General features: G+C 38.3%; 1 protein-coding gene across 2 annotated transcripts in view; it reads left to right on the forward strand.

The window, feature by feature from the left end:
* cfap299 (cilia and flagella associated protein 299) overlaps window positions 1–13,232 on the forward strand; it is a 79,413-nt gene that overhangs the window by 20,476 nt on the left and 45,705 nt on the right. The gene's annotated exons all lie outside the window — the stretch shown is intronic.

Consider the following 13,232-nt stretch of genomic DNA (forward strand, 5'->3'; position numbering starts at 1 on the left):
TGCAAAATGTGGGAAGGAAAGTATTTAAATTGTACTGAATGTAATTCAGAAACAAGCACTTCCTATTTAGGCCTAATGTAGCCATGGATGGTTCAGCGCTGTGACTTTGTATTCAGCGTGAATGTTTAGAGCTGAGCCCCACATATTTCTGGTCCTCACCCATATGGAAAAGAAATAGTAAAAACTTATATGTGATTACTCATGAAAGTGGCCACTTCCTCATTACTTTCATACATTGTTTTAGTAAGTATCCAAAACATACAAGTTTCATTATATAATTTTTCAAGGGATCTTATATCTGTTTTCACTCTTATATGCTTTTCATACAAGTTTCACACAAGACAGATACAAACTTTATAAGATTTATATAGATCTTTTCCATATGGGCAGTAATGCTCGTCTTCTGATTAAACAGTGCTGTCAAGGTTGTTAATAATATTTTGTGAATTTCCCCTTATATCAAAAATGCATTCTTCTATAGCTGCCTCTATTCAGTCTGAATTGCTGTGCTGTGTACAGACTGAAACATATCTGTAAACCCTGAGCTTACAAAGAGTTATTTTGATTAGTACAATACTTGCTCCCTCCCTTAAAAGGTTTCCTACTTTTCGATCCACTGATTTGTGCTGCTCTTGGTAGGTTGCGATGCCGTTATTGAATTGAAACTACCTGAATTGTTTTTTGTTTATAAATTTCAAATCCCATTATCACATTTTTGCAATTGTCCTGCTTAGAGAGTCTGGTTCTAAACCAGAATCTGAAGACGACAATGATATTTTATTTCTATAGTCTCTGGTGTTTCTGTTTAAAAAAAAAAAAAAAAGTTCACTAAACTGTGTTCAAAAACCCAGTTTTAATTTTTTATACCGAACTTCATTGGTTTCTTGCATTTGTTTTTCTCCTCTCAGTATATTCTTTCATATCCTAATACATAACTGTTCTTTGGATGCATTGGTCCATATTCATTTAGACTGAGCCTTCAAAATAACTGCCCAAATAACTATCTGGAAGTGTTACTGTGTTACCAAGATGGTTTCTAAGTGGCAGGACTTGCTTATTTCTGGGTTTTACTTACCCATCTGTCCAGTCTCAGACGTAGCTGTTGAGTGAGATGTTTTTGGATCACAGGCAAAACCTGTATGCTTAATTAAACCTAGATGCACTAGGGAAAGATTTCAGCTCGTGACCATGAAGCTGACTATTTTCATTGCAAACAGTTACTTTTAACATAATTCTCAGTCTTTACTTATATGATGAAAGGAATGTGGACCATTTGAGGGCATGTACACTGCATTGTTCTGCAGGGAGTGTTAGTGTTGATAGACTTCAAACGATTCACTTCCAAGATGCTGGAGTAACAAAAAGGAGTTTTGTTTGACCTCCATTTACCTGCCCCTGTGGGCTTTGCAATTATGAGATCACATGAAGTGCATGGAGGGGAGTAGGAGTAGTAACACCAAAAGCTTCCCTGCTGGTTGTTAACAGAGTAAACCCTACCATGTAAAAGCCCCCACTCCCCTTTCTTTTATCCCTTAATAACTTAAGCCAACTTTTTTCTTTCACAGAAACATCCAGTGAAAATGTATTATTTCTTCCTGCATGCAGAAAACAGAGTCACAATAAAAACAAGCAAACCGTTACAGTTTACATCCCTACCTCTGTTTTGCTGACATATTTTCCCACCTCTTCTTATTTTTCACCTTTTAAGAGTTCCCTTTGCTGAAAAATTGGATTGGGAAGATGTTTATTTTCCTTTCAGCTCTTTTCTGCTTAAAATTGAACCCACATTGGTGCGCTTAATACTCCTCCTCTTTGAAACTGTTTATGTAACAGGTAATCTTAATGCAGTTTGACGAAGCTTGACCTCATTGGTATATTTACATTACACAGATGTGTTCCAGAGACAACATTTGCACATGTGTCGACACAGAGTAAAACATATGTTGAGGCCAGTTCCATACATAGCTTCAGACTGGTATTGTACCATATGTATTGTTTATAATACATTCGCTGTAATCTGTTAGTGAGCGCTGATCCCAGTGTTATTCATAAATACCACACATGCTGTATTTCCATACTAACATGTGCAAACCCCCCCGAAAAGACACAAATACAGTCATGCTGCATGAAAAATTTGGGCTCAGTTTAAATTTCTTTCCTCTTCTCTCAGTTACACCTAAAGTCCCTTCAGTGAAAGTGTAAAACTACACCTGTTTGTCTTCGATAAGGTTCGATAGTAAGACCACCCGGCATCATAAAATGTCTCTCACACTGTTTAAAGTTAGCTTTTGGAAGGACTAGATTTAAGCTTCCTACCTGCTACGCACCTCAAACCTGAAGATCAGTCCCTCCAATGCATTCCAGGTCCTCGTGTCTTCATTTTCTTACTGTGCTCTAATGCAAAGCAGTTCTCGTCCAACATGTGTTTTTACTTTTTCCTTTCTTTTTTCTTTGTGTTTGCACATTATTATTATTTGAAGCATTTAATTTTAAGTGTGGTGCATGCTTTAAAAGACCCACAATTAAACACAGACACACTCAAACACTCCCAGCCTTTCTTCTTGGTCAAATCCACAGGGTTAAGTTTGTTGCTTAAAAACTATCACATTTGAATTGAATTGAAATTAAATGATCAAATGACCTTATCTGTATGATGCAATGTGGAAGTTTTTATGGTTTTTCTTGTAAATCCATCTGGTGTCTCAAGTTTCACCTACCAAATTTCTCATAAAGGATTTCATCACTGAAAGGCTGTGAGGAGAAAAACCACACAATGGACAAGAAAGCAGAGTAATAGCTTTTCCTTTAGATGCATGACACATTCATTGTCATCTCTTGTCTGATTTGTCAACGGGGTCACTCCTTTGTCTTTCTTTTATTGTCACACTCAGCCTTTCAACTTTTAAGATTGAAATTACACCTGTCAATTAATTCACATGTTGGGTTATTCTGTCTCCTCTGTCCTTGCCCTAACAATGGTGTTAAAAAAGATTGATAGCAGACATGACTGTTGATGAAAAGAACTCATCTTTCCTTTGTGTGCTGTGTCACTGCACCCCTCCAGGAGCGTGACCTATTTAGTATTCACAGTGTTGACTTTAATGTATTTTTTAAATTTAGTTGCTTCATAAGTGTTCAGGTTGTAGTCAGCAGAAGGAGCCCTTTGCTAGCCGTCTGATCCAATGAACCTATAAGGCTTTCAGTGCCTTGCCTTTGTTGTGCTATTGGTTCCCAGACTCTGTTGCGAAAGCTGCTGCACTGCCAAAAGTTAGACACAAACAAAAGCTGCACCTGGGCAGCTCTGACTTTATTTGCACTGGGTAAGAAGTTAAGGGTTTTATCAAATCCAGGTCACACCTGCACAGGATGCCTGAGGGTGTCCATTGTTGCGAGGTTCACATTTGAAACTTAAGGTGTGCTGCCACCACCCACCCTGCTCCCTGTTTGTCTTCAGCTGTTTGTTGAAAGGCTCTGATGTTGCAATTTCACAGCCAATCTAACATTACCTATGGAAGAGCACAATTCTGTTATATATGAAGCAGGGAAATGATTGACACTTCACAGGGCTATTTAGCCAAGGCTGTGACAAAGATTATGTTATAGACTAATAAAGATTAAATAAGAAAAAATTGTCAAGCTATGGTCAAATACATTACATTTTAATATTTGAGTGGAGAGTGTTAAGTGGTAACATTGTTTTTGTAAAACATTTAGTAACAACATTTATCGTTAATTAACATTAACCTGTGGCAACGCGAGCACAACATGAAGCTTTTTATGGTTTTGTCCCGGAAAATCAGACCTCAGTTAAATTGTGGTTGTGAATTCATTAAAAAACAAAAAAGTTTACGAATGTTTCCCCTTGTTTGTCTGCTCTGAATGGGAAGTTACTCCTGATTATCCTCCTAACACCCCCACCACCACACTCCCCTGCTGTTAAAGTCAAACCTGCCAACCCACACATTCCCACCCCATCCTACCTCCTGTTGTCGTGCCAGTTATTCCTGTTAATTCATTTAACTTTGACTTCTGTTCAGTTTTCATGTTTCACTCTATTCCAAAAGAAAGAAAAGTCAGTTCGACTGTCGACCACCTTTGTTTGCTGGGTGAATCCAGTCCTGGCTGTATCCAGAACGTTTTGAAATGTTTAGTATTAATTAAACTTAAAATCTCTCTTCTTTGTTATTTAGGACCACTATATTCAAAAGTAGATTATTTTATATAGCCAATAGTTTATGAATTGAATAAGTTGCAAGGTGGCTTGCAGATGCACTGTGTGCAAATTAAAGTAGTTCCTGCAGTATGATGGAACTTCTGTGTATCGTGATACAGCACACAAAACTTTGCCCCCACTTCTTTTGGGGGCTTTTGAATTTGTACAAGAAAATAAGACGCGGTACACAAAATACTGCCAGTGAACATAAATCATGCGATTAAAATTCGCCTTAAACCATGTAGCAGTTTATTAAATTAATTCTTCACACAGCAGATTTGATTAAAACTTGTTTAGCTGTTACATTTGATGGCTAAACCTGTGCCTAGCATGTCTAAAACAGTAATGGTGAAGCAGGTGAGCAGTGTTTATCACGGAGAAAAATACCAAAACAGGAGTAATTTTACTTTATCATCCTTTAAAAGGCACTCTGTCAAACAGGCCACAAATATTAAAACAGAACTGACAGGTTGATATAGAATAGTGCTGCACATTACAAAGATATGACATGCTCAACATGTAGTTTGCTACTGAGTAACATAATATACTGTCATCAAATGGTGATGAATCACTTATTCAGTTACAAAAATGTCTTCAAGTGACTGCAGAACATAATATACCCTGAAAGTAAACACCCACCGCCTTTAAGAAGCAATTACATGTATTTCTTATACTTTTAGTAAAGCCATCAGTCACTCCGTAACAGCAGGCAGCTTCATTCAAGAATGCATTGGGCAAAATGCCTCACAATCAGAGTGTAAGGTATGTTTGCTCTCAGATCATTTCCAAGCAGCAAGGCTGTCACAGAAGTCAGTGTCTTGTGTAAGGACTTGCAAAAAAGTGAGAAAACTGTTAGGAGCTGAATTTGCATACTAAACACTGCCTGCTTGTCACCTATGATCATCCCTCAAATTAGATCCAGTTTCCAATTCTAATATTTGCTAATGTTGCCTCAAACTGCGTAACGACAAACCAGCTTTTACTGGATGACTGAGTGGTTTAAGAATTGGCACTAATATCTTTGTTTTTTGTTTTGTTTTATTATTATTCTCTATTTTAAAAGAAAATTGCAAGAAGGTCACAAAGACGTGGGTATTTTTTTCCAGTGTACTCAGTGTACTCGTCTTTTCAAACCTCTCACATGTTTGGCTTCCTTTAGTCTGGTGTGTTTGCAGAGGTTTAACCATACATATATGTCTTAAAATCATATCCTGCCAATACATACAGTTATTCTGCTGTTGAATAATGGACAATTATTGGTTGAAAATCAATTATCCATGAAAACTCAGCTCTCGAGAAAGAGTAAAACATTTCTCAGCTTATGTTCTGGGGTTTTTTTTGTTTGTTTGTTTGTTTTTTTTATGTTATCCGATTTATTTTACTTTTTTGTTAGACTAATTTGGCTGTTTAGAAATTATTTTCAGTCTCCCACCCTTTCAGTTGTGGAATTCAGCTGGTTGGCCTGCGCGGCGTGTCTCATGCCCCGAGGGTACATCCTGCATAAAGGAAGTGTTTGTCTTTGGTCTGTGGGCCCAGCGAGTTCTGTATTGATAAGCTCCTGTCGCTATAGATAATAAGGTGGTCAGTCATGCAGCCCAGAGATCAAGTATAGCATTGAAATTAAAGAGGAATTCCCAGCCCTATTGCATTTCAAGCCGTGTGTGTGTCCCTGCTGCCCAGTCCCTTTGTCCTTGTCATGGGCAGTAAAAATAACAATGGCAAGTTTGATTTCAAAGCAGCAGGACCAAGGTGGACAGCCTTTAGAAAGGAAAGAGTCCTGCAGGGCTATCATATGACCTTGACTTGAATGGTCACAGAGTTGTGGAGAGGTGGGGATAAGGCCTCAGCAGTTTGCAACCATCTATCAAGTGGACAAAGAGGACATTTTGTCTGGAAAAGCAACCATTGTGATATTTGAGAATCACCTAATCAGGATCTATTTTCTTTTTAGTTCCACGGCTTGATTTTACCTGAGAGACACACAGAAATCTCTATATGATATACCCCAAATCACGCAGAAAAGTTATTTATTCATTAGCTCTTACTTCACGCACCTTCTCCTTTTTTCTTCTCTCCAGTTTTGCTGGGGCTACACTTTCTCACAGTTGCAGGTCTTGAGGAAAAGCATAACATTTAACTGTGAAATATTACTCTTGGCTGATTACAAGACATGGATTTCATGGCTAGTGTCTTAGTCTATAAAAAGAAAATGGATAGCCAGAGCATTATGTATTATGTTAGTCTGTGCAGCCAACATGGCAGCTGTGCCCTGTCTCTCAATGCATTGTATCTGCCACTGGGGGATATAGAAAGGAATTTGGAAACTAAAGATCAAACTGGCCTCATGTTTTATGCAATAATCTTTTAGAGCGTTTGATAAATGGCAATCAAACGATGCTAATAATAGATTGATCTGAATCATGCATATTTTAATTATTTGGACAGGCTCTCCTCTAAGAGAGGAAAGCTTTTGACAGGAAATAGTTCCTTGAATGAAAGCACAATTAGTTGGTTGAACTTGCAAAAGCCAAATCCAACGAGAACATGCCATGGGCCATTTGGAAGCTGTTTCAGGGTGGATGAAAGGCTTGTTTACCCATTAAATCAAACATCACATCGCACATCAGATCTGTACAAGAATGCAAGTGGCACTTATATTGGCTCGCCTCTCTGTTTTGCCACTGAAAGCCTGGATGAGCCCCACTGTAATGATTTCTCCTGTTCCCCCTGCATTCTGTGAACAGCTGCTATTGTCCAGAGACAACATCACCCCAAAATTGGGGCCCCTGGACCAATTTCAGAGCAAATGAAAACGGATACACTTAATCTAATCTCTCTGAATTTTTTCCCTTTTTTGCGTGCGTTAAAGTTGATATTCTTTTCAGATACACTGGGATCACATGTGGGCTGTGGACCATCATCATTAAAAAAACATTTGCCACTGGGAAGATTGAGAGTCATCTTAAGCTGTCTACTTGGTATCCGAGGAAGTCTTGCATTAAGTACACACCATCTGGGTGCCTGAAGAAAATATGATATCACTTTGTCTTCAACGGCACACATATTTGGACACAGTTAAAGAGTTATTCGAAGGCTGATAATTGAAAGGATTGCTTGGTTTTCTTTAGGTCTTGTGTTTTATCTTGTATAAATATCTCTTAAATCAGGACACCAACTGTAAATACACCAGCTTCCTCTATTTTGTATATTTCACAAAGTCTGAAGTTTAAGTTATGACGGCAAATGTTTCCACCAAAACCATCAATCAGTACTTACTATCCATTATTTTTATGTGGTGTTTGGTGTGTTATTGGAGGAAGACATTTGGCTCGGTTAACCGTTTAACAATTGCTGCTGGTAATATAAGCAAAATGTATTCTTTGCCTTTTTTAAAACATTGGATACAAGTTCACAGAAAGTGAAAAAGCGTCAGATTCAAGCAGCAGACATGAGCTTCCTCCATAGAGTGTCTGGGCTCATACTTAAAGGTAAGATGAGGAGTTCAGTCATTTGAGAGGAGCTCAGAGTAGAGCCACAACCTCTTCATATCAAAAGGAGATAGCTGAGGTGACTCAAGCAGGATGCCCCCTGGATGTTTCCTAATGTAGGTGTGGTGAAGTGGCTTAGAATCACATTATTGTTTCTCTCTCTCTAATCAGATCCTAACCAATGGTATTGGTGATCATTGAGGGGGACTTTATGAGCAACCTGAAGTTGAGTTGAGTTTACATGAGACATTTATTAAAATAGGACCGTTCCACGAGGTGTTGCGGGCATGTCCCACTGGCAGGAGCCCCAGGGCAGAACCAGGACATACTGGAGAGATTGTATCTCTCGGCTGGCCTGTGAACACCTTGACATTCCCCTGGACAAGCTGGAGGAGGTGGCTAGGGAGAGAGGGAGGTCATGGCTTCTCTGCTTAGGCGCGTGCCCCCGTGACCCGGCCCCAGATAAGCAGCAGAAGATGGATGTATGGATCGATGGATAATAGTTCTTGTGGCATCACAAGTTTCTCTTGCACAAGCTTGAAGTAATTGTGATCTATCATTATTTACTGTCTCGTTATCATTTTCATGAACCTTAGTATGTTTTTTACTCGAACTCCCAACCATGTATTATGAAGATAGAGGGCTAACATCTTAAGTAGGGTCAAACATCTGCGTTAAATACTACCTCAAGGTTCCTGGCTTGTCCCTGGAGGAATGTGCACCTGCTGCAGCGCAGGCAGGTTTTCTTAAGACTCCTTGGGCTTAAAATCAACACTTTGTGATGCAGGGCCTTTAATAAACCTGTTATGCTCTGAAATATAGTCACTAAAATACCTTTAAATCAGCAAGACGCGTTTAAGTGCAGCAGAAAACACCTTGCCTTAAATCTATACTCTCAGTCACGTTCATTCTGAAATAACAAAATATTTAGTTTAATTGCGATGACAATGCAGCTGTATATTTAGCCCCTGTTTACATTTCCTCTCCATCCCATATCTCTTACATCATCCCTTTGGATTTTCCAACAAAACAGTGATTAGACTATTACAGCTTGCATCTGCGCCCATCTTCTTCCTGGCCTCCTGTTCGGGATCTAAGCCAAAGGTGACTCACAGTCTGAACTCAACTTCTGGCACCAATCTTTAAGTAATTTTTTTACTACTGTGTCAACATGTCTGAATCTGAACTATTCCAATAATCCAGAAAGACACTTTCATGAAAAATGGAAAGCATCAGTGATCAAGGAGCAATGTGGATAATGTTTTTCAGTCGTGAAAAGATGAAAATTTACAACTCCCGATCTAAAAAAAACGACTCACCTGTTCTAAAACACAAGAGGCAAAATTACAGTGGTGTCTGGTGACATTAGCCAGTCTATTCATCATTTCACCTGCTTTGGTTCAGAGAAAGTTTGATGTAATTCTAAAAGTATGATTATTGAAATCCATAGGATACAAGTGTGATGGACTGGAACCACAGAATGTCACTTTTGTTCATTCAAAATTAAATGTCAGTCAGTTAAAACAGGCTTTAGCAACCACGAGGAAATGATGAGAGCCAGGCAGAAAATGATTTGCACTCCAAACCATCTCAAATGACCGTTTGGAAATAAGCTGGATTTTGGTCAGTAGATGATAAAATGTTGGAGTCCTCACGGTAAAGTTGTGTGACAGTTGTAAGCTCCACCTACTATTCCAACACGAGCAAGCTTTGAAAAAAATCCTTGATAGTACGATTACTTTGTATCATTTTAGGAAAACATAACTGACATAACATCAGTTATGTGCACATGTCTTCCAGAGGTGTGCAGTGCATGCTTCAGCCCCTGTACCTTCTGGCTTACTCTTGGGTCCAGTAGCTCGTTGCTCCCTGCCATCTAGGAGCAAGTCCTGGAGTCTTTTTGATTTGTATCTTGAGAGATCAGCTGCTGCCGATGGACAGTTTCTCTCTTTCTTGATGTTTTGAAGAGGGAGTGATGGATCTGATTGGAAAACTGAGGAATGTTTAACCCTTTAAAGCCGGCCGCTCCATTTTGCATAACTATTTTTAAATCCCGGTAGCACTGCAACCACGTAAGCTAGCGCAATAATTTTTTTTGCATATGAAACCGGAGGAGTTGTACTTACATCTTATACCATCAGCTTGTCCTAGGTCACGGTTTCCCTCCACATATAGCTTTGCAAGAACTGCATAAAAAGCACTAAAAAACACATAATATTCCAGAAACACGCTTTGCCGATCCGATCAGCTGTTTGTAACACTTCCTACGTCCATCAGCTCGAACTATCGCATGTCCGCCATTACCTGCCCAAAACCGGGAGTGACGTCATTATGCGGAAATGTAGTTTTTTTTTTGTTTTTTTTTTACCATCAGGGCCTTATGAGCCTATACTGGTGTTTTTAAAAGTTATCTTTGACTTTTTGACTTTCTGTTTCGTTTCTGGGATGCTGAGGACTCATATTGCACTGCTGGAAATAGTTTATTTTGATGCATATGCTGTTTTTTTTTTGCAAATTTGCACTATAATATTTATATTTTCGTTTTTCCTGCAATGTATAAAAATTGGTGTATTTCAAAAATAAAACTATGAAGACACTTAAAATAAATTTCCTGTGGTGGGAAACTATTTTGTGCAATTTTTTGGTATTTACAGTTTTGAGGGATAAGCCTGTTAAATTTCTCTAACTAGAAATATATGTTAAAAAAACAAAAACGATTTTAATTTTTTTTTTGTAGTTTATTGGGTAGTCTTAAAGTATATCTTGCTTTATAGCCTTTATAGACACTTCTAGGGACCATATTTTGTAAAATAAACATGACACATTCTAAAAGACTTGAATATGAAAATGATAGGAAAATAGGAAAAACTCATAAGGAAAACGTGTAGTGGTGGCACTAAACGGTGTTCAATGCATTTATACCAACAGCTTTGCTTTTCAGACAAAGTCTACGACTATGTTTCATGCATAGTTCTTGTGTCTAGATATGGTTCATTAACTGGTGGTTTTGAATGTGAGGGAGATAACTATATAGAATAAAGCACTGTATGAATGCGTGGTTAAACGTGACTTACTGTTTCAGTGGTCAGTATGTCTAGCAATGCTGGTATATTATAATTTTACACTTAGATATTTAAAAAAAGAAAATCAGACTTGGTGTGCGAACAGTTTTACATTTGATCCTTTAGGGACTTCCAGTATTCCCTAGCTAATCTTTTTGACTAATAAGGTAGCCCAGAAAGTGTTAAAGGAATCCATTTATGGCCCAAACATTGATACACAATCTGGGACTTAAGCTAAAGCTTATCTCCTCTTAGCAATATATGGAGCACATTTTTCAGAATCTTCTTTGTTTTATGACTACACACTGTACAGCTTTGGCTTTGTATTATTCCACCTGAGTAAATATTAGATGGCATCTCTCCTGCTCTCCTGCTCTCCTAGCATAGTGCACATGTCTTGCAGAGGTGTCCAGTGCACACTTCAGCCCCTGTACCTTCTCCCTTAGTCTTTGGTTCAGTAACTGTCTCATCGCTCCGTGCCATCTAGAATCAGGTCCAGGAGTGTTATTGATTCGTATCTTGAGATCTCAGTTGCTCCCGATGGACAGTTTCTCATTGGGTCAATATCAGTGTGTCTCTCTGTTTCCTGCACACATTCCCACTGAAATACCAAAGAATTGAGCTCATGTTTTTACTTTTGAGCTCCTAAAAGTCTTACAGGCCAAATTCTCAGCATATTTTCATGTCATTGTAATACATATTACATGTGTATGATGCTCTTGCCAGAGAGAAATGCAGATGGTTAGAATATATTTACAAAATCTGGAGGTTTAAGTTAATTATATTTAAATCACCTCCTTTTAAACATGGGGTATCTGTTGTCGACATCTGTTTTAATTCAAAGTGCATTCAGCTATATTACTTAACCTTTTTCTTTGCCATCGGGTTAAGAAATTATTTTATGAACAACTCGAAACATTAACACTAGGCAGAAAAGACTCACGCAAAGAACATAGTGTTATGGTGAGTCACATTAATTACACAAGGCTTTAGACCAAGTGGATAAAATGAAAAATAAAATGTATATCATGGTTAAGAATTATCTGACACTTTAAGCTGCTGTATTTAAAAATAGGTGCTAAGACTGATAGATGTATTTGCATTAATGAGTCTGGTTGGAAGGTAAACAAGAGTGAAATAAGTATACACCCTTATTTGTCCGAAAAGCGATATGTAACCCATTTATCTGATTCAAGATAACGAGCTCCGAAGACTTGTTTGTCATTTATTTTGAATGCTTTGGAGTGGCTACTCTTAATGTAATAGTCTCAAATTAAAGCATTTTCTTTTCCTTTTTAGAACTTGGTGTGTCACAGAGTAGTGACATGAAGAAAAAAAAGATTTTACTGGAGTTTCTGCAGCCCTGTGAAAAACTAAGTACACTCTGCTTCCATTGGAAATAAGATGGTAGGTAGCAGGCAGGTTCACGTGCAGAGTTTTCTGGAGTGAAGCGTTCAGGTGTGCGTCAGAATGCAGCAGTTACCTTAGAGAAGCAGCTGTTGTGCCCATCCATCTGGTAAGGCTTGTAAGGCCATTTCCAAGGAATATGAAGTCCATCATTGTAGAGCGAAAAAGACTATTCACAAGTGAAAAAAAGTTCAAGAGAGTTGCCAATCTTCCCAGGAATCACTGTTCCAGCAAATTCAACTTAAGATCAAACCACGCAGTTACCTTCTCTTCCAACCAATTTCAGTTGATCTGTTTTTTAGATTTTCCTTAATGTTGTTTCACCTTTAGATTATCTTTCCAAAAAGTTGATTCTGTTCATCAAAGGCTGGTGTCCTTCAGGTTTTAGATATCACCCTGGGTCAACACACCTGAATCAAATGATTAGTTCATTTACAGATCTCTGGACAACTTCAAGACATATTGAGGAGGATCAAGGACACATCTAAAACCTGCAGGACACCGGCCCTTGAGGCCTGGAGTTCAACACCCCTGGTCTAAACGTAGCGTTTTCAGTGGGAGAGACTGAAGATGTCACTTGGATGAGTGACAAAACGTTTCATCCCACTGAAAACGTTACGTCCAGATGAACAGAAACTTTTTGGGATTTCCTTACATGGATGATTAAGCACGCATCAAGACATTTAGCTTGTCTTAAATATTTTAGTGTGGTTTGTTTCAGTGTTTGAAGTGATACACTTTGCTATTTGAAGGTACGTTTTAAATGAAGTTTATTATCATCAATATAATTTTGAATTTGTGCATCTTCAGCAGACAATCTGCAGAACAGAGGTGCAGTTTTGCAATTGTGGCGTCAAGCTTATTTATAGTGCCGTGCAGGTTGAGAGACATATGTCTGTATTCAGTGACATATATGTCACTGTAATATGATTTGATTATGTGGTATGCCTCTACACTTTGTTTAGTTGTTTTTAAATGTGCTGGTGGTAGCACTACATTTTCTTCTCCAGTAATTGTTGGAATCGGGAATGCTTATTTAATCTAAAATTCAATATACAACCT

Source organism: Astatotilapia calliptera, chromosome 12 (assembly GCF_964374335.1).
Source record: "Astatotilapia calliptera chromosome 12, fAstCal68.1, whole genome shotgun sequence".
In the NCBI taxonomy this organism is placed as follows: Eukaryota; Metazoa; Chordata; class Actinopteri; order Cichliformes; family Cichlidae; genus Astatotilapia; species Astatotilapia calliptera.